We start from the raw sequence: 23,016 nt of genomic DNA, 5'->3' as shown, positions 1-23,016 counted from the left end.
TTGATGGAAACTTTGTCCACAGCGAAAGGTGATGGCACCTTTAAGAAGTGGGACCTAGTAGGGCAGTGGTTTGGTCATGGAGGTTCTCCGCCATAAGAGATTGATGTTCTCTCATGGGTCTGGATTATTTATTAAGAGAATGAGTTATGACAAGGCAAGCTGACCTTCCTTGGTTCACTCTCTTTCTCCTTTCTCCACAACTGCTCCTGACTCTCGTCATCTGATGTCCCATACACCTTGGAATTCTGCCACCAAAGACAACACCAGATGTGGCCTCTTGACCTTGGCCTAAAATTCCGAGCCAAAGTAAACTCCTTTCTTTACAACTTAGTCAGTCTCTGGTGTTGCTAATAATGAGAGGATGCATACCAAAACAGTGCCTGACTATTGTAGACTAAATGTGGATAATCTCCCGGGGTACATATGTTCAAATATTAGCCCCCGTGTGCTGTTACCTGGAATTAAGGGCCTTTTGGGAGGTAGTTGGGTTATATGAGGTCATTAGAGTAGAACCCACAAAAGCAATTGCTATTTGCATAAGAAGTGGTATTGGTAAACTCTCTCTCTCTCTCTCTCTCTCTCTCTCTCTCTCTCTCTCTCTCTCTCTCTCCCTCCCTCCCTCCCTCCCTCCCTCCCTCCCTCCCTCCCTCCCTCCCTCCCTCCCTCCCTCCCTCCCTCTGTCCCTCCCTCCCTCACCAGGTATGCAGAAAGAAGTGGTCATAGGAATAAATGGAAGAGACAGCTATTTGCAAGCCAGAATAAAAGGCTCCTCACCAGCACATGACCAAGCTGACATACTGAGATGTGAATTTCTATGGCACACAGTCTATTCCTGAACCACTGAGTAAAAGAGCCATTGAATATACCCACTGTGTATCACAGTGTCTGACACCCCACAGACGCGCTGCAGTATATTTCAGATGAATGGATGACTATGTGAAGAGTAAGATTCAGAACTGACTTGGTTCAAATAAAGACAGTGGGTTCCACAGTGTACCGGGCCCACTAGTCAAGTTTCCCTAAATGCTGGCCTTACCCTGATAGCCCTCACCAGTTTCACGTCAGCCTACACAGTACAAGTTCATGCCTCCTGGTAAATTGATGGTGGAAAACTGATAGGTCACAGACCACACAACATTATTATTATTATTATTATTATTGTTATTATTATTATTATTATTATTGCTAACCTTACAGTAACTTTTAACTTCTCAGTTACTTGCCAGCATTTAAAAACATTGGGGAATATATATGTGGGGCAGGGGCAAACAGGCAATGTGTGTGTGTATGTGGTGTGTGTGTGTGTGTGTGTGTGTGTGTGTGTGTGTGTGCGTGTGTGTGTGTGTGAGAGAGAGAGAGAGAGAGAGAGAGAGAGTCTCACTATGTAGCTCAGGCTTGCCTGGAATCCTATCTGTTGTCCAGACAGACCATGAACTCCAAATCTACCTGCCTCAGCCTCCCACCTGCCAGGGTTACGACCATGTCCCACCACGCTTGGCTTTCCACTGATTCCTGAGGTGAACGCCATGGACCGGGACTGGCATCTGCATCTTGGAACTTGTCAGAAGTGTAAACCCTTGGTCCACACGTGACTTCAGAAAGTATACAAGTGGGACCCAGTCACCTGTGTTGTAACAAGTCTCCTAGATGCTGCTATCGTGTGACTAAACATTGGTGATACTTGCATGACGACATCATCAGCCTCTTGAGAGTAGAGAGAGTAGAGCACGTGTCACATTTTATTTTCTACCTTGTACTGTTTCAAGCCAGCTGTATACTATTCACTATAGAGCCACTAAAGAGAAATGGGAGGTATCTGGGTTTGAAATTTTTTTCTTTAAATGGGTTTGTATGAACAGAGAGGAATCTTATTCCCTTGAAGTCAGAACCAATAAGATGAAAAAAAAAAAAAAAACACTTGATATCTAAGTGAAGTAAACAAGCCTTTTTTTTTTCCAATTTTTTATTAGGTATTCTCTTCATTTACATTTCAAATGCTATCCTGAAAGTCAAACCTTCTAATGCCCCTTTGCTCTACACATCTTAGAGATCATAATTTTGAAAGTAACCTTGAACAAGAAGGCTCTATTTATACATTTTACATACCAAGGTCCAGGGTGGTGAACCCATCTACCATGAGTCACCCAGCCCCTTTGCCCTAAATTAATAAAAGAATGCTGTTGGGTAATTCATTCCTTTCTTCTCTGTCTTCTATTGGTTTGTTTAGTTTCATCACACACATCTAGTTTTAAAGAGATGGTCCCCCATGGCTTTTCCTCATTCTATTTGTTTCCTTTGTCTGTCTGTCTGTCTGTCTGTCTATCATCTATCTCTCATCTATCTATCTATCTATCTATCTATCTATCTATCTATCTATCTATCTATTTAGATTGGGTCTCATGTATCAAAAGTTAACATCTAATTGGCCTCAAACTTGATATGTAGCTGTGGATGATGTTGAATTTTTGATTCTCCTCCCTCTATCTGCCCAGAGGGATTGGAAAAAAAAAAAAGCATTGACTGACACATTCTGCTTATGTTGTTCTAAGGACCAGGACCATGTTTCATGCTTGCTAGAAAAGCCCTATTTCCACTGAGCTGTATCCCCAGACCTTCCTCCACTTTCTAGCATCCACTCTGAATTTCTCAGATGGACATTTCGTCACAAGAACACAAAGATGTAGATGGGTTGTGTCATTTGGTGAGCAACTCTCACCCCTTGGGAAGAAGATGAGTCCTACTTGTAGGTGGCCCCTGCTCAGCTCAAAGCCGCCTATCAGCACACTTGGTTCTCGTTTGTAACACCAAAAGCATTTCATGCTTATTAAGCGCCATCTGTTCTCAATTTTATAGCACAAGTTTGGCTTAGTTTGTTTTTAATAACCGGTTACAACAGAGTCTACCTTTGCAGTGCGGTGATGTCTCCAAACCCTTGTTATTGGCATCTTGTAGATTTAGATTAATATAGCTGCTTAAGGAGCTTATGGCCACGAGAGACATAAATCCTGATGTTCTGACTTTCCCATGCAGCATGGATGAATTTCCAGCACATGCGTCAGAAAACTATGGTGATCATGTTTGAAGGAAATTGTGTAGCAGTGCTTATCTTTGTATAGTTCTCATATCTCCATTTTGTTGCCTTTCTTTTTGAAAACTTCTTAAATTTTATGCAGAATTGGTTTGAGGGGATAAAATCAATATAATCCTTCATCATTACTCAATTCTATTTCTTGGTATTTTGCAATTGGTATCACTTGGGGTTTTGACAGCCAGGAGTGGTATTTTGTCACTTCAGTTGGCCAAGAGAGCAGAATTGAGACATTCATCTTCTTTTAAAGATGAGAGAGTCAAGACTATGTTTGTTCCAAGTTAAATATAATCATAAAGTCACAAGTTTTTTTAAAAAAATACATGTAAGTGATAGTTAGATTTTAACAGGACTTTCCAGGTCCCTTTATAATGCATTTTTAAATATTGATTGTCTGGTATTAAACACATATAACCATTCATGTATTACACAGGAACACTTTCATCCTGGTTCTGGGCAGGATATTTTAATTTTAGCATGTTAAATTCTTTGATGTTGGCTAAGTGTCACAGGTTTGAGCCAGCACGGCAACGGTGACCAGCCACCCCAATGCTCTTCCTTTAAATTACAGACCAACCTGAAGCGATGGGCATGTTTACCTTTCTTCTAAAATAAGGATAATGATGCTTCCAATTTCATGTACCTTCTAGAGAAACAGCCCTCCTAGGAGCAGCCAATAACACTCTCAACCCTCTTCCTGTGTGATTTCAAAACAAATCCTCTTCACAGGCTCTCCGAAAAGCTTTAGGACAAGATTATTTGTGTCACCGATCTACCCTTCCAAAGCATTTGCTCCACCCTGCCCCACCACCACCACCACCACCCGGACTTTATCATCCCTTGGTCTAAGCTCTGTGGGGTAGGAGCACTTTCTGACTTCTGCCACTGTTTTCTTACGACATGGCAGAGGGCCTGCTGCATGATAAACACTAGATTTGTTTCTTGAGTGACAGACTGGATAAAGGAAGGGATAGATGGATAAGTGCCTCAATGGTGAGTGATACATCATGATCTGTCTTTAAAGTTCAAAATTTAGAATTTTTTTTTCATGAGGATAAGAGAAAAACAGGGCAATTCAAATCCCAAATCTCTGTTGCTGCTAAGAAAGTCTCAAAAACAACGTCACTTTCCCGTAATTATCATTTCATTGATCAAATTTATTATATTCTCTGATTATTATTGAAGTAATCGAGGGAATCCCAGAATTTGTCTTGGGGTGGAGGTAGGAGACCTTCAGTGTTTATGAGCTACTTTGTTGTGGGTCACAGTTGATCTTAAATTTTCTCATGGGCAAAACAGAAATTGTGTTTTCTGTTCCCAAGAAGATTACGCAGATTAGTGGAGATATCTAATAGCTTTATGTGGGTGAGTTGAATATGTTTGTGTTCCCATTACAGGCCAGACTTAGTGGGTGACTTTTTTTTAATTTTTTTTATTACGTATTTTCCTCAATTACATTTCCAATGCTATCCCAAAAATCCCCCATACCCCCGCCACTTCCCTACCCACCCATTCCCATTATTTTTGGCCCTGGCGTTCCCCTGTACTGGGGCATATAAAGTTTGCGTGTCCAATGGGCCTCTCTTTCCAGTGATGGCTGACTAGGCCATTTTTCGATACATATGCAGCTAGAGTCAAGAGCTCCGGGGTACTGGTTAGTTCATATTGTTGTTGCACCTATAGGGTTGCAGATCCCTTTAGCTCCTTGGGTACTTTCTCTAGCTCCTCCATCGGGGGCCCTGTGATACATTCAATAGCTGACTGTGAGCATCCATTTCTGTGTTTGCTAGGCCCCGGCATAGTCTAACAAGAGACAGCTATATCTGGGTTCTTTCAGCAAAATCTTGCTAGTGTATGCAATGGTGTCAGCGTTTAGAAGCTGATTATGGGATGGATCCCTGGATATGGCAGTCTCTAGATGGTCCATCCTTTCGTCACAGCTCCAAACTTTGTCTCTGTAACTCCTTCCATGGGTGTTTTGTTCCCTATTCTAAGAAGGGGCACAGTGTCCACACTTTGGTCTTCATTCTTCTTGAGTTTCATGCATTTAGCAAATTGTATCTTATATCTTGGGTATCCTAAGTTTTGGGCTAATATCCACTTATCAGTGAGTACATATTGAGTGAGTTCCTTTGTGATTGTGTTACCTCACTCAGGATGATGCCCTCCAGGTCCATCCCTTTGCCTAGGAATTTCATAACTTCATTCTTTTTAATAGCTGAGTAGTACTCCATTGTGTAAATGTACCACATTTTCTGTATCCATTCCTCTGTTGAGGGACATCTGGGTTCTTTCCAGCTTCTGGCTACTATAAATAAGGCTGCTATGAACATAGTGGAGCATGTGTCCTTCTTACTGGTTGGGACACCTTCTGGATATATGCCCAGGAGAGGTATTGCTGGATCTTCCGGTAGTACTATGACCAATTTTCTAAGGAACTGCCAGACTGATTTCCATAGTGGTTGTACAAGCTTGCAATCCCACCAACAATGGAGGAGTGTTCCTCTTTCTCCACATCCTTGCCAGCATCTGCTGTCACCTGAATTTTTGATCTTAGCCATTCTGACTGGTGTGAGGTGGAATCTCAGGGTTGTTTTGATTTGCATTTCCCTGATGATTAAGGATGTTGAACATTTTTTTCAGGTGCTTCTCTGCCATTCGGTATTCCTCAGGTGAGAATTCTTTGTTCAGTTCTGAGCCCCATTTTTAATGGGGTTATTTGATTTTCTGGAGTCCACGTTCTTGAGTTCTTTATATATATTGGATATTAGTCCCCTATCTGATTTAGGATAGGTAAAGATCCTTTCCCAATCTGTTGGTGGTCTTTTTGTCTTATTGACAGTGTCTTTTGCCTTGCACAAGCTTTGCAGTTTCATGAGGTAGTGGGTGACTTTTACTTTAACTTCTTATTGACTCTTTGTTTCCCATCATGCACCCCAGTCTTGCTCATCTTCCCATCCCCTCATATCCACCTTTCGATCTTACAACCATCCCCCAAACAAAAAATACACACACACGCACACAAACATAAAAAACATCTCATCAAGGAAACTGTAGGATGTCACAGTGTGTCCCACAGTATACCCCTCTGTCACCACATCTTCACTTGCAAATGTTTATTGCAATGAGTCACTGCTCTGACTGAAGATCTCTGGCCTCTGTGACACCATCAATATTGGATCCTCACCAGGACTCCTCCTGGTTATCTTGTTGTTGCCCTGTGTCATGGAGATCAGCAGGGCTAGTCCTTTCAAGTGTCCCAACCATTTGCAGATAATACAGATTTGCTGATAGACCAACTTAGAGCCCTGGATCTGGGTAGCTGAGCTGGTTTGTGTACCAGCCCTCCCTTATCCGCACCACCAGGGCAAGCTCTCCAGCACTAACTACTCCTGCTCGGCCATCCAATGGCACCATCATCAGAAAGCAGAGTCAGCTCTCCTGTTCTCATGCCCTCTAGGACAGCCCACCTGCACCCTGCCCCACACCTCCAGAGCCAGCTCTACTGAGATGCCCAATCAAGAGCCTGCTCTCCAGAGTGCTACAGATTTAAGTAAGGGATCAGACCTGGCTCTCACACTCACACTCTCTGGGCTAGCTCTCCTGACTACTGCAGGTGGCGAGTGAGTATGGGGGTCGGGGGAAGGGTAGGACATTACCCTCATGACAAACAAGTGACAGGGCTAGCTCTCCCGCACTTGTGCCCTCAAGCTGGATCACCCACACCCAGCGCCAGCTCCGTTGTGCTGCTTGGGAAAGGCACAGGGACCACTCTCCCTAGTACTGCCACCAGTGAGAGGTGGGGCAAGCTCGCCAAAGCACAGCAGCCAGTGAGAAGCAGATCAGTTCTGTACAGCTCCTGGACATGCGCGTGGTCTTCCTCTGCTGCTGAACCAGGGACATCCCCATGTTCTCTAGTGGTAATATGAATCATTGACATCAACACCAACCCCTGCTGCTCTGTAGCCACAGACCAGACATAGATAGCCCTAAGGAGCGGCTCCACCTAGGACCTTACCATGGACACAGGTAGCAGGGCTAGTCACAGCGGGCTACTCCTCTCCATTTTCGAGTATCCAGTTCCATCTTTCTTCATATTGCTCAACCGGCTCCACTTCTCCTTCTCTCCCATCTGACCATGGCATACAGGCTGGCCCACTGCAGCTGGCCATGCGGGTTCATCTGCAGGTGACATTTTCTATTTATTCTTCATGTCCGTGCTGCGTGCGGTGGAGGCCAGCGGGTGTCTGTGGCCCACGTGTACCATGTGCCTGAGGGCAGGTCTGTGGGTGGCTTGGCAGTCAACATGGCTCTGTGTTCCTCCTCCTGAGCAGAGCTGCATGGTGGAAGGCAGAGCTCTGTGTGTCTGTGCTGTAGGGCAGAGGGCAGGTCTGTGGGTGTAGTGTCTTTCCCTGCACACACTGTGTGGCATGGTGGAGTGCACGCCTCTGTCTTCCTTCTCCCGTGCTGTGCTGCCTGGATTTGATTTTTACATATCTAGTTATAAAACAGCTTGAGTCACCAAGCATCAAGCTAGGATGAACAAAGGCCTGCCATCTGCTCTACCCAGGGCTGCTATAAGGACACCACCAACAACAACAACCAGGTGTCTCTTTGCCCGTTGCCAGGGGAGATGCAGTGAGGTGGTAGTGGTGGTGGTGGTGATGGTGGTGGTGGTGGTGGTGGTGGTGGTGGTGGTGGTGGTGATGGTGGTGGTGGTGGTGTGTCTATCCATGTTTTTACACGTTAGGATTCTCAGTTAACTAATCATCAGCAAACAGCATAACAGCATGCAAAAGACCTGCACAAACTCAAGCTGACAGAACCCCTGCATGGAGGAGGAGAAATGGACATGAAGTCCCATCTCTAACTGAGGAGCTATTGTCGTTTGGCTGCTATTTGGAGTCACTTTTAGGTGTGACACCTGTATATCAGCCATACTCTGGAGCAGGCACTGTGCCTTGGGATGGAACCAACATAAACTGGATTAGATGGGTTTGAGAGAGAGGAGAGGATCATAAATTTGAGTGAGTAGGGAGGTAGAGAGAGTTAGAGGAGGAAGGTCAACACATTCAAAACGACAACAAACAAACAAAGAAAACAATGAACAATTTTTACTAGTAAAGACCATACCTTGTAATGAATGCCTTTGTCATTGCTGTCATTAAATTCCTCCATGAAACTCTTAAACTTTGGAATAAAAATGACTCCACCACCGTTGTTTTCTACCTTCAGATACTGGTATTCAAGCAATTACTTTTGAATGATATTTGTATTTATTCTTTGAGAATTCTGATCATGGATACACCCCCTGTGTTTTCCTCCAACTTCTCCCAGCTCCAACCCCTCCATCCCCTCCCAATATTATGTCTTCTTTCTTAGAGCCCACTGAGTTCAGATAATATTGCCCACACATGCGTGTGTGTAGAAGCATCTTCTGGCGCTTACACAGCCTATCAGGGACTAACTCTCTGAAGAGAATGGATTCTCCCTCCACTAACAGCCTGTACTGCCAATAACTTTTCAGCTAGGGATGGTCCTCCTGTATCCATGCTGGAACCTTTATTGCCTTGACATTGTGCACGTCTCTTGTAGGCAACAACAGCAGCTCTGAGTTCATGAGTGCAAAGACCTTGTCATGCAATCCTCCTCAACTCTGACACCTACACTCTTCCCACTCCTCCTTCTGAGGTGAAAGAGAGTCTGACATAGATATATCTTTTAGGGCTGAACAGTCCACTTATACTCTCTGAACAGTTGAACATCTCCATATTGACCTCTGTCTACTGGAAAAACAAGCTTCTTTGACCAGAGTTGAGAACTACACTCATTTGTGGGTATGAAGATAAATATTTAGAAGGCAGTTTAATACTACATTCATTATCAAAATAGTAGTAAGCTGTTCTCCCCTGGGATCTATGGGTTCTTGACTAAGGTAATTTTATCAGACATGGGATCTGTCCTGTGAGGCCTTTTATCCAACCAGAAAGCCATTGGTAACTCCCATAACAGCCATGCCAATACTGTGCAGGTCTTTGCCAGAATAATTATTGTAGCTCACAGGATTCACAGCTGAGTTAATGGCTTTATTTACCAGAAGCCTGCATTGCACATTCTGGTGTGAGGAGCCGCCCTCACATTCACCATTATAAGATGGCGCTGACACCCGTGTTCTCAGTAGTAAACAAGCAAGCTGCGCATGTGCTGGGGTAGCTTTCCACTCCATGTGCTCTGCCTTCCCCGTGACGACAACTCCAGTCGATGGGCTGCAGCCAATCAGGGAACGACATGTCCAAGGCAGAGGACAATCCTCCATAAAAGGGATGGGGCTCCGCCATTCTCTCTCTTCTCCACTGGCTCCTGAAGAAGTGAGCAATAAAGCTTTTGCCACAGAAGATTCCGGTTGTCCTGAGCGTGTTCTTGCCGGTGGGGACAAACGCTCAGGATATTCTGGCACTATGGAAGCTCACTGGCAGCTTCCAGGTTAGTATTGGCTTGATTTTCCCATGACCTGAGATGCAAGCATGTGATATCTTCAGCAGTAGGATATTTCTATCATGTCCTGTGGGTATAAAAGTAAATCACACACAGTAGTAGGTCAAACATTTCTTATTTCTGAACTATGGGCATATTTTCAAAATTGCTTTTTGTTTTTGCTTCCAATACCATCAAAACACCTTGAGTAATTTGAAACCCAATGAGAAATGAAATTGCCCTTTGGGAAAGAGTTCAGGTTTCTGATGTGTTTCTTATACACTCCACTCTCTGCTATACCAGTAGTATCATTTAGAAAAGTCCTAACCTTTGCACACCTCAGGTTACCAATGTTCCAAATAAAAGCTTGTGATGCCTAATATGTAAGAAACGTTTGTACACCATAAGACATTTTCAATAGAGTGAAAAAGCAACCTCTTGAATAAGAAAATATCGCAACTGGCAGCAGAGTCTCCAGGAGATATTTGTAAAATATTCATGTTCATGCTAGCATTGTTTAAAATACCCAAGGGGAAAAGCAGCATACGTGTATCTATTGTATAAGATACTCAGTCTTTAAAAGAAAAAGTCCTGCGACATCTTGCATCAGTGAGCTGGGAGACATAATACAAAAATCAAATAAAGCAAATACAGAAATGTGAGTACTGTGTAATTCTACTGCTGTGAGAATCCTGAAGCTCTGGAGTTCATAGAAACAGTAAGTACAGTGGTAGTCCCCTGGAACTGGAGGTGTAGGAAAGGGGGAAATCATTTGATAGGGATGGGCTTTCAGGTTTGCAAGATGAAGCTACAGAGATCTTTTTCACAAGGTGAGTAAACACTGCCAAAAATGTACACTTCAAATTGTCAAGATGTGACAAGCCCCTGCTACACTCTCCAGCTACTACAATGTCCACCACACCACTTCAATGGTCTGAAACCGCTGAAGCCATGGCCAAAGTAAGTCTCTCTTACTTTAAGTCAGTTTTACCCTTTGTCTTGGTCACTATAATACAAAATAACGAATACAAAGCATCTCGTGGGAGGTAATGCTCTAACTCACTGGCTCTCAACCTTCCTAATGTGGTGACCCTTTGATACAGTTACTAGCACTGTGGTAACCCCCACCATAGCATTAATTTGATGCTACTCCATAATGCTACTTGTTACTAATCATAATATCTGATAGGCAGGATATCTGATATGTGATCTCCCAAAGGGGTGTGACCCACAAATGAAGAACACTGATATAACTGATTATTGATGGTATAGACTGATTTTTATAAGTGGTTCTCCACCTCTCTACATCAGACTAGTAAGTCTAACTGTGTAGTCATGGATTAGCTCAGACCTGCTAGACAAGTGATCACATTAAAGGTCTGGTAAGATTGGAACCCAGAAGTCATTCTGGATGTGCTCTCTGTTAATGGCTGGACTGTCCTGGTAGGGACAGCGTCTAATATCATGTAGGTTGTGAACAGAATTTGCTTACTTTCAGTGATAGGACTCAGGCCAGGTTTCTTACTGGCTATTGGAGGCCAGCGTCTGCTTCTAGAGACGGCCTACAGTCCTCAGGGACTGAGCAAAAGTCATTGATGAATGACAACATGTTGCTCACCTCATGAGTCTCGAGAGGATCCACTAGTAGGACAGGACACGTAGGTTGTGATTATGTGTATGGAAGTCACAGTCACTCACCTTGGCCATATTCCATAAGTTAGAAGCTATAGTGCCTGTCCTTCCTCAAATGGGAAGCCATTGAGGAGAGTTAAGAAGCATCCCATACCCCACCACAATGCAAAGATGACATCAAATTATTAGACTTGGAATCTTCCCTACATGAATTTAAATTGTAAATAATTATATGTAAGTACACTGTAGCTGTCTTCAGACACTCCAGAAGAGGGAGCCAGATCTCGTTACGGATGGTTGTGAGCCACCATGTGGTTGCTGGGATTTGAACTCTGGACCTTTGGAAGAGCAGTCGGGTGCCCTTACCCACTGAGCCATCTAGCTGTGATGAAAGGATGGACCATTTAGAGACTGCCGTATCCAGGGATCCATCCCATAATCAGCTTCTAAACGCTGACACCATTGCATACACTAGCAAGATTTTGCTGAAAGGACCCAAATATAGCTGTCTCTTGTGAGACGATGCCGGGGCCTAGCAAGCACAGGAGTGGATGTTCACAGTCAGCTATTGGATGTATCACAGGGCTCCCAATGGAGAAGCTAGAGAAAGTACCCAAGGAGCTAAAGGGATCTGCAACCCTATTGTTGGAACAACATGATGTACTAACCAGAACCCCGGAGCTCTTGTCTCTAGCTGCATATGTATCGAAAGATGGCCTAGTCGGCCATCAATGGAAAGAGAGGCCCATTGGACTTGCAAACTTTATATGCCCCAATATAGGGGAATGCCAGGGCCAAAAGAATGAGAATGGGTGGGTAGGGAAGTGGGGGCGCTATGGGGGACTTTTGGGATAGCATTGGAAATGTAATTGAGGAAAATATGTAATAAAAATATTAAAAATAAAAAAAAATAAAATTCATAATGTTGGCAACAAAAAAAAATTGTAAATAATTTGTGTGTATTAATACCATTAGTTCAAAATCCTGCATGTAACTATCATATAAAGGCCCTTAAAATCCTGTCTTGTTTAGTTGACCTGTGAGTTCCTGGGGTTTCTATAAAGGTAAGAAATTATTATGTTTATGGAATTATTAACTAGTCTTTTTTTCTCTTGATAAGCGTCTTGAAAGTATATGATTAGATACATAATTTAGGGTGAGTATATCTTCACTCACACACAGAAACCTCATTTCTACTGCTTGGAAACACATTTAGTTGCTTTTCATAACATTAGCTAATAAGAAAAAAATAGTGTTTCTATTATTCTGACCATGTAAATCCTTTCCAAGTGTATATAAATCATGGTGTACAGACTGTGCTGGCTCGTTTTTGGTCAGTAGAGCATTTACAATGAAGGAGCCTCTATTGACCACATGCTCCCCATCACATTGGCCTGTGGGAAGCCTGGGGAGCATTTTTTTCTTGATTTACAGTTGATGTGGATGGGGCTACCTCATTGGGTGGAGCAAGTCACAGCGAGCAAGCCAGTAAGCATTGTCCCTCCATGGCTTCTGCCTCAGCTCCTGCCTTCAGATTCCTGCCTCCTCACGTTCCTGCCCTGACTTTGTTCAAGGATGGACTGCAACATGGAAGTGTAAACTGAAATAAACCCTTCCCTTGCCCCCTTGGCTCTGGTCATGGTATTCTGTCTCTACAGAAAGCTAACACAAAGCCCTTCCCTTAGCTGCACTGCTTCTTTTTCCTGGACTGAGTATTTCTCTTTCCTTATCATGTTTCTGCTTCCACATCTGTTTACTATTTTAGCTCTTTATACTATATGTATATATTATTTAATATTACTTATATATTTGAGCTCTTTTTCATTAAGCTCTTCCACAATTTAGAAAAAAAAAAAACTCGGGAGGCAGAGGCAGGTGGATTTCTGAGTTCAAGGCCAGCCTGGTTTACAGAGTGAGTTCCAAGACAGCCAAGGCTACACAGAGAAACCCTGTCTTGAAAAACCAAAAAAAAAAAAAAAAAAAAAAAAAAAAAAAAAAAAAAAAAAAAAAGAAGAAGAAGAAGAAGAAGAAGAAGAAGAAGAAGAAGAAGAAGAAGAAGAAGAAGAAGAAGAAGGAAGAAGAAGAAGAAGAAGAAGAAGAAGAAGAAGAAGAAGAAGAAGAAGAAGAAGAAGAAGAAGAAGAAAAGAAAAAGAAAAAGAAAAAGAAAAAGAAAAAGAAAAAGAAAAAGAAAAAGAAAAAGAAAAAGAAAAAGAAAAAGAAAAAGAAAAAGAAAAAGAAAAAGAAAAAGAAAAAGAAGAAAATGTTCCTGTGGATATATATATATATATATATATATATATATATATACTTTTATTTATTATTTTCTTCTTACAGTATTTCCTCCAAAAGCCCCTGATATGCCTCAATCTCTATTTTCTGTTGAAAAGCTCACCCCTACAATGCCCCGTTGGTGGTACAGTAAGCCGTCCTCGGGGCTGCCTTCCCTTTTCTCTTAGGTTGGGTCCCCATTCCTTGCATCACATCTGCCTGCTTCCTTAGTAATTCTCATGCACTAACAGAGCAAATCTTTCTGTACCTTTCTTCAGAAGTTGTGTAGGCAGTGCGTTTTAAATTCTTAGTGACAGGAAAGATTGGAGGGGTCATTTACATGGCCATACTTAGAAAAAGCAGATGACTCAAGTCAGAAGCCCATGCTCTGGTACCATGTTCACCTTCTCTGTGATCTTGCGAAAGCCACAGGACTTCCTGGGACTTTGCTTCTCTTTATAAGATGGACAGAAGTATGATAGTGCCTGCTCAGGACTGTGAATAGGAGGAGACATAGGAAGGGCCTTTTTATGGTTAACTATGTACAATGAGTATGTGCTATAAACAATTTTTTCTTCATAAGAGATTATTATTAAATCACTGGAGGCTTGAATTTGATATTAGTGGAAATATCTATACCACAGACAGTGACAAGTAAGGACTTTACCATCTCTGTAAAAAGAGCTAGTTTATATATAGCACACACCAAGTACAGATTAGAGCAATTATTTACAACTTACTGTAATACAGTAATTGTATTACAGTTGTAATTGTAATGCTGTGGTAGAGTTACTGTATTACTGTGACACTGTAATACAGCACTGTGTCTTCCTTTGTACAAAAGGCTGATGTATAGCTCAAATGTAACATTGTTCTTCAATAGGTTGGTTGTATTGGTTACTTTCCTACTGCTGTGCAAAGACATCATGAGCAAGGCATCTTACAGAGTTTATGTGCCTGCTTACAGTTTTAGAGAGTTGGTCCAGGGTCATCAAGGCAGGAAGTGCAGTGACAGGCAGGCAAGTATGGTGCTGGAGCTGGAGCTGGAGCTGACAGCTTACATCTGATCCATATGCATGTGAAAGAGAGAAAAAGAAGCCAGAGCCTGGCATTGGGCTGACAGTGGACTTTTGAAACCTTCAAGCCCAGGCCTAGTGACACACCTCCTCCAACAAGGCCACACCTCCTAATCCCTCACCCAAAGTCCCACCAACTGGGGACCAAGCATTCAAACATATGAGCCTATAGGTGCAGTCTTGATTCAAACCTCCACAATCATGAACTCCTTCAGATGAAAGACTGTGTGATTACATACAATTTCCCCCAGTGCAAAACTGACTCAGCAGAAATTCAGTTCCAAGTGTTGGAAATATATGACTATAAATCATACTTGTTTTTATGAGATTGAGACCATGGTTACATTAGTTGGAAAGGGATAACAGATAACACTCTGTGTTGGCTGGTTGACCCAAGCTAGAGTCATCAAAGAGGAAGGTGCCTCAGTTGAGGAAAGGTCTCCATGAAATTCAGCTGTAAGGCATTTTCTCAATTAGTGATCAATGGAGGAGGGCCCAGTCCATGGTGGGTGGTGCCATCCCTGGGCTGGTTGGTAGTCCTGGCTTCTATAAGAAGGCAGGTTGAGCAAGCCGTGGAAAGCAAGTCAGTAAACAGTACCCCTCCATGGCCTCTGCATCAGCTCCTACCTCCTTCTAATCCTGAATTCCTCCAATGATGAACTATGATCTGGAAATACAAGCTAAATCAGCCCCTTACCTCCCCAACTTGCTTTCTGATTATGATGTGTTCTCTAAGCAATAGAAACCCTAAGTAAGGCTCACAGGTACTAGCATATTTTTGAAAGGGGCACCCTGTTTGGTGTATTTAAAATAGATGACCTTGCTTGAGAGATTTCTATCAGCCAGGTTCTATTCCGTGTGCTGTGAGAAATTTACTCCAAGAATCCCCACAACATATGGACAGGAATTCCTCATTTCAAAAATAGGAAAAATAAGAAGCCCAGATCTGTGTAACATGCCCCCAGCACAGAGTGATACTCAAATATAGCAAATGTCCATATGTTTAGCCCCATCCCTACCTTATGAAGTGAGGTATATCTGGGGGTATACAATAAGAATAAAAACCATTGAGCAAATATGATTTAAAATATGAGGAAGGAATGAAGCCTGCGGCAAACTCAGCAGGCCTGGGTCCATCCAAAGGCAATATACCTTCCTGAGACGAGAAACAGGGTCTACTGAAGCTGGAGCTTTGGGTTCTTTTTAAGAGAATCTGGGAATCTGAAACTGCATGGGTGCAACCGCTTCTGCTTAAATAGCAAGACTGTAGAGACAAGTCATCTATAAATGGGCCATCAGTCTGCAGACTGATGTGGGACCTCCTTCCTAAAACAGACTTTGAGCACTCAGGGCAGGGGGCAGAATGGGGTTGATCTAATTGGGGGAGAATGGGTGAAAGGCTTGGTTTCTTCCCCTTCTCAGCTTTGTCCCTACCAAGGATGCAAGGAGCACTAAGGTCCCTCCCTCCCTCCCTCCCTCCCTCCCTCCCTCCCTCCCTCATGCTGCAGAGTGGAGGAGGACAGGCAGGGAGGGACCCAGTGCTGATGCACATTCCACCTTCTCCAGGCATCCATCCGCAGGGAAGGCACATTCCTCAGAGTCAAGAGAGCAGAGCTGTTGACTTAGAAGATTCTTAGAATATTCTATTCAACACCCCCAGTGGGTTTAACTCTCTTTGGAAACAATATAGCTGGACCATGCCTTAGGCTGAACTGACTCTATGAGAGCAAGCTGGCGGCTCAATTATGAAAGGGCAGCTAGATTCACAGAGAGACAAGAGAGTGAGTGAGAGGATTACCCTGAGTCTACAGCCCTAGGTAGAGATTTCCAAGGCCTGGCAAGTATCTTCCAGTCCCTCCACACAAACAGAAAGCCATTCTATTTGAAGGTAGCAGGCTCTGTGACAATGATTAGGGAACTTAAACATTCCACTCGTGGGTGACAGGTACTCAAAGGGAAAGTTCCTACAAATCAAGGAACAAGATAGGAACACATGATTCAGAGGCAACACCTTAATGTTGTCAATTGTTTATCTCAGTGAGGGACCAGATACTGAAGCCCATCAGGACAGCTACTGATTATACACATGGGGGGGGGGCACATGCACGTCTGTGTGTGTGTGTGCATCTGTATATATTATATATAGTGTATATATATATTAAATATATTTTTTAATTATTAAATACATGTATATGTGTACATATACATGTATATATGCATATATAATATATGTCGTATACACATGCATATATGTATATATAACATATATATTTGAAAAGCCTCTGTTTCTGAGGGCTCTTCCCCTTGAGTGCCCAGTTGATAACTGGAAGCAGAAGAGAAACAAGAAGAGCCCATGCTGAGGCAGCAGACTGTGGGTGGGCCAGACTGGACACAAAACTGAGTGAGCTCTTTTGGGGGAAGATGTGAAGAGATTCTTGCTGTTTGCTGAATTCCCTGGTGCTCTCCCTGCCCCCGGGGAAGATGATACAAGGATATAGAACCTTACTAAGCATTGTTCCGGGATGGTGCCCTGGGGTTGTGACCCTAATTTCTTTTTGACATTCTCAACTTAATAGTAATTACAGTTAAATACCCCAGAGATGCTCTGCTAATTCCTTGGTGGGAGAAAAAGGGGGCGGGGGAGGGACACAGACTGAAGCTCTGCTAAATTTTGCAAAAACAGATTTCATTGTACATTGATGAGGTCCTTCCATTGATGCCCTCCTTCCACTGTGTGACTCTAGCAGAAGCAGCCCAGGCCTGTATGTGTGTCCCCTCTTTCCCTTGTGACCTCCCCATGACATCCCACCTTCCACCTCTCCTGCCTTCCAGACAACAACCAGCCAGTCAGTCTCTGACCCTGTCCCCCTGTCTCCTGCTCCCTGGCCTGCAGCAGCAGTGGGAGATTTTCTTCCCATGCTCAGCCTCGGCTTTGTCACTCTTCTCATCCTCACACTAGTCTGATGTAAGTAAGGCCCCATTCACTCAACAGATGAGATTAAGGCTGAGAAGCTATGGGAAGCATCAGAAGGCCGATCAAAGTCCCCATGTGGTCTCTACTGCCTCACCTACCGTCACCAGGCTGTGCTCTTAGCTGGCCGCTTTCCCGCTCATGTGCATCTCTGGCATGATATCAAGCTGACTCTCTTCTTCAGACCTAGGGATGTTCTCTTGAGTCTCCTCTTTACTGCGTCTTGCTCTATTACCTGATTAAAACTTCTTCTTCGATTCGTGCCTGAATCGTCCTGTTCGGTAGTTCTCTGTGTAAAGATGTAATGACAGACAGGTATCTATCAAAGAAAACAAACATGCTTCTCCAAGGGAGAGTGAGCCGCCTGCAGAAACCCTCTGCAAAGCTTGGAATCCTCCCCAGACCTCATTCTGAGAGCTCAACTGAGTTATGCATCAACTCTCTGCCCCTGAATGATTTTTTTTTCTTAATCCTTAGCATCAAATACAAGTTTTCTTTAAGGCTTTTTTCATTCATTTGTATAATTTTTGTGTTTGTTTTTCAAAGTTCTCTCCTCTTCATCCCGTAGCTCCTCCTCGTGTGAGTCCCACTGACACTGCCTCACCTGCTTGAAGGAAGTAGGGGACGAAAGACAATTTAGAGATGAGACATGAGCCAGGATCTCGTTTGCGGCATGCTGGGCTTTATTGGGACCATAAAGGTACGATTTTTTATCCTTTGGAAATGGCTTTGGTCACAGACACATTTTTCCAAAGGCCTCCCTTACAAAGGAACACAGCATCACTTTCAATTGTCTTTCATGTTCAAAGCCTGGTTATTGCTCCTGAATGAAGTCCTAGACTGAGACTCAGGTGAACCATGCCCTGGTTTCTGTCACTACCATTCATGTAGCTTCAGGCCACAAAATGATCCTATAATATTCCCTGTGAATAAAATAATTGTTTTTATCACATAACCCAGCACTGTGGGCTCATGTTTGCTTCAGTCTCTTTTCCCTATGATTGCTTATATTTTACATACAGTGACTAGGTGCACACATAGAAGACACCACAAACTAAAGCGAGCTCTGTAAGTGCTACACAGACAACAATGCTACAGTCATAAAAAGGAAGCATTGTGTCATAACACATGCTGGTGATCCCAGCAGCCAGGAGGCCAGAGCAAGAAGATAGCAAGTTGGCAGTCACTATAGGCCATGTAGAGTGAGAACATTTGTGTCTTTGGGATGACAGTTGACAATGACTTGGGGGAAGGGGGAGATTTTAGGTTAGGCTAAAGCACAGTAGGTGTATTAGTCTGCTCTGGTTGCTGTGACAAAAGACCACAAGCTAGATGGCTGCAACAACAGAAAAGTACCTTCTCACAGTTCTGGAGGCTGCAAGACCCAGATCAATGATGTCAGCCATTTTGATTCCTGGTGAAGTCCCTCTTTCTGGTGTCTTCTTGTGCTCATATGGCTTTTCCTTGGTACCATCATTAGGAGAAAGAAATACAGGAAGAGACAGAGAGAGAGAAGGAGGGAGAAAAGAGGAAGAGGGAGGGGAAGGGAAAAGAGAAACAGAAGGAGGAAAGGGGAGAAAGAGATCTCCCTGGTGTCTCTTCTAACAGGGACAATGATCTTATTCCATAGTGTTACTTCTTATGACCTTATTTAACTTTAAATAGTCCCTTAAAAGTCCCCTCCGCAGAAAAAAAAAAAAAAAACATCTACAATGGGGCTTACAGCTTCAACTTATGAATCTGGGAAAGAAGAAAATGTTTATCCCATAATAGTGATCTATAACCAAGAAAAGAAAATGAGGAAAAAGCCTCTGTGTGTGTGTGTATGTGTGTGTGTATGTTTGTGTGTGTGTGTGTGTGTGTGTGTGAGAGAGAGAGAGAGAGAGAAACAGAGAGACAGACAGAGACACAGAGAGAGACACACACACACACAAAGAAAGAGAACAAGAGTGTGTATATGTGTGAATGTGTTTGTGAGAGAGTTGTGTGTTTCTCTTCATCTATGTGTGTGCAACTGTATATTATGCATATAAATTCACACAAGAAAACATTCATTATTCCTATGAAAGCTATTCACTAAGCACCTCTCTCAGGCAAGCACATGGATACCTCAGTGCACCAAACAGGCCAGGCTAGCAGATAGAGGCACACATTAACACAATAGTGAATGGCGTAGTAAAGGTTGCTAACTGTGTAAAAATCACAAGCACTGTGGGAAAAAAGAAAACAGAGGATGCTTTGTGGGGAGAAGAGTAGAAGTAAAGAGACAGACATCCATTTAGCCTGCGTAGGGACAGACATCCATTTAGCCTGCGCAGGGACAGACATCCATTTAACCTGCGCAGGGACAGACATCCATTTAACCTGGGCAGGGACAGACATCCATTTAACCTGGGCAGGGACGGGCATCCATTTAACCTGGGCAGGGACGGGCATCTTGAGAAGACATTTATGCAGAAGGGATGAGCTGGGAGTGTAGAAGAGTGTTCCAGGTCAAGAGAAGAGAAGGCAGAGAGATAAAGGGCAGGAAAACCTTTGACATTCAAGGACTAAAGAGGCTAATGTGGACTTAGGTGGGATAGAAAGGCCCAAGTGCCTCCAAGTTGACTCTACGGAGGAGCCAGATAGTTACTCTGCACACGGTTGCGAGATGTTGACAGTTTGAACAAAGGAATGACATGACATCTTTAAGGTTTGCCTCAGCTAATGTGCAGGGCTCAGCACCTGAGGATTCCATGAGTGTTGAGTGCACACTAGCAGGGGAGAGAGAACAGGGAGGGGAAGCTATGACCCATTCTGGATGTCCATTAATAGAAAATCTAAATGACTTACTGACAGACAGAAAGAGGAGAACCAGAGAAAGCCAATAAAGAAAACAAGAGTTTGTGTCCTTCACTGACCATTGCAGGGCCATTAGAGTGTATCTCCCTCCTCTGTCCTGACAAGATCATAGTTCTTGATGAGGCAAGAAAACGAAGACTCGGGATCTCAGGGTATGCAGACTCGATGTGGCTAAAGGGTTAAGAACCCAAACTGTTTCTGTTTGCAACACACAACTTATTTAACATTGGTTTATTACCATCTATATAGGAAAGTATACACTTCTGGTCACTCAGAAAAATTCTCCATGAATCTTCTTCTTAGTTTATGCTCAGCCGTCAGCATCTCCCATGATGCTCATCTAATTGATATGTTGGGGACTGTCCATCTTTTCCCACTAGAACATAAGCAACACCTTTCTCACCTTCTTCACTGCTGTATCTCTGCTTCTTGGTATATAATAACTGTTCAGTTAATATAATAAAATCAATGTACATATGTACTAAATAAAACAAGAGCAAGAGTAGACAGAAAAAAAGAGGGGAGATAAACACAGAAAATTCAAACTCTCCAGGGTTTTAAGTGTTAAATACTTACACAATAATAAAATATAAGATTGGTAGACTTTTTCAAACTAATTTTAACTTTCTTGTATTCATTTTCCCCAAGGGCATGTAATTTGTGCTAACAGATTTAAAAATCTTGCCACTTCTCACTAAATGGAAAGATAAAATATTTAAGCTATGAAACAAGTCAGAAGCACTATTACATAGAGCTTTTCTAAACAAATCCAGTGAAAAGATTATTCCAAATAATGTTGAACTGAGGCTCATTATGCTAAAGTCCTTCCCAGAGGAAAGTATGTTCTATGAGTGTATGAACTGAAGAATTGCTGAACATTGAGGGCAGAAGGTCAGGGCTCTGCAAGCTGGCCTTTTCAACCCCTGCTCCCCATGAATCCAAAGGCAACAGAGTGCGCCGGCATAAGGGAAGTTTCCTGTTATTGAACGAGGAATACCCATTCATGTTAGGCAGTTTGGGCGAGCATTAATTGTATGGAGACCCACAATCAGAAAGAATAAGAGAGCATTTCTAATCAAATGTTCACATATGCCACACACGCATCTCGGGTTTGGGTTTGCAATGCCCGTGTGAAGTATCGAGCAAAATGAAGATGAGAATTGGGAACAGCTCTCTTCTCCAGGAGAGCAAATGGCTGAAACTATCCCATCACACATCATCTCTGAGATGAGAGTGTTTCCACTCCAGGTCCAATTTCCTCCCTCCTCTCTCTTCTCATTCACTTTTCTTCTTGAGGACCTTACAAAGCTAATCCCATTGGTCTGCAGCAAGGAAGCACTGGCAGAAGAGAGACTATATGTGTCCCCAGTTCCTTCATACCAAATCATGGGTGTTGTGATCTCATTATTTTCCTTCTCGGTTGTATGAGCCACACCCAATACATTCCACTCTTGTCTCCATGATGCATAAACTGGAATGAGACAGGTTAACCTGCCTCTGGGGAATCCGAAGGATGTCAGGGTGCCACAGCCGCAACTGTCAAACTGGGTGAGAAGAGATCAGCCTTGAGCGGACACCAAATTAATCGTGCAAAGGAAGCACATGCCCCTGCCTGTGAATTTCATTCTTTGATAAACACTTCTGTCCCATCAGATAGGCTGTGGAAGACCATTTTTTCCTAGGATGCTGTGTCCTCTGGAGAGTCTGCTCAGATGATAGCTGATAAGCGTCCAGGCATTTGGCTGAGACCTTTGATTCTGTGAGGAGACTCGAGCAGAGGTGAAACAGCTTTCTTCCGGACCTGACGTTTTTCCCCAAGTTGGACAAAGCCCTCAGGTTTATTTTGCTCATTTTAAACTGTTGAAGCGTCAAGTACTTAGTGCTGTGATACAGACAGGGACTGCACACCTGCCTCCTTCCATTTCCCTGACGTGTGCCTTTGGGCTCTCGGCGCTGGCCACAGAAAGTTGAAGATAAAACTTCACGGGAACAGTTCGCTTTCTTCCTGGGAGTAAAATGAGAACACCAAGGGAAAGAATAGCAGCATGGGCCAAGGAGAGGCCCTGTGAGGGTCAAAATCAAGAAAAAAAGTCAATTTGTCCAAGCTGTTGCCATGGATTGAGGATACCTAGCCCTGTGTACATTTGGCTGATTTCCCAGGGGCATATACGCTCCAGATTCCTGGCCATCTCTCAAGAACAGCAAGTCTGGGTGTTGCTCATGGGCCCTTCCTCTCGAGAAGCATTCTTCCCCTTGGATGCTTTCTTGGCTACTTTGAGACAGGAGCCTTTAAAAAGATACATCTAGTGCTTGGCTCAGGATGTCACTCCACCCTGAGCGCCCCTCTTCTTTCTATATCTCACAATATACAGAAATGAGTCTCCTTGCCCATTCCTTCACTCAGAAAGCCTTAGAGGGATATATTTGTTCCAGATCCTAAGCTTAGAGGACTTAGGCAAATGGAATCAGCAAGTCGATACAAAACCATAATCCAAGGTGATTATTGCTAAGAGATTTGGGGGGGAGGAGGGGAAACAGTGCTTTTAGAGTGTTTTTCAGCAATCTTGTCCTCAGCTGAGTTAAGGACTCATCTCAGTGGTTTGCACATATACACTTAGCTCAGCCCTTCCCAGGGAGACTATTTTTCTCTAGCCTTCCCAGTGGAC

Source organism: Mus caroli, unplaced genomic scaffold (assembly GCF_978045245.1).
Source record: "Mus caroli unplaced genomic scaffold, Mus_caroli_1 scaffold_16, whole genome shotgun sequence".
NCBI classification, from domain to species: domain Eukaryota; kingdom Metazoa; phylum Chordata; class Mammalia; order Rodentia; family Muridae; genus Mus; species Mus caroli.
Note: the sequence above shows the minus strand (reverse complement) of the source record.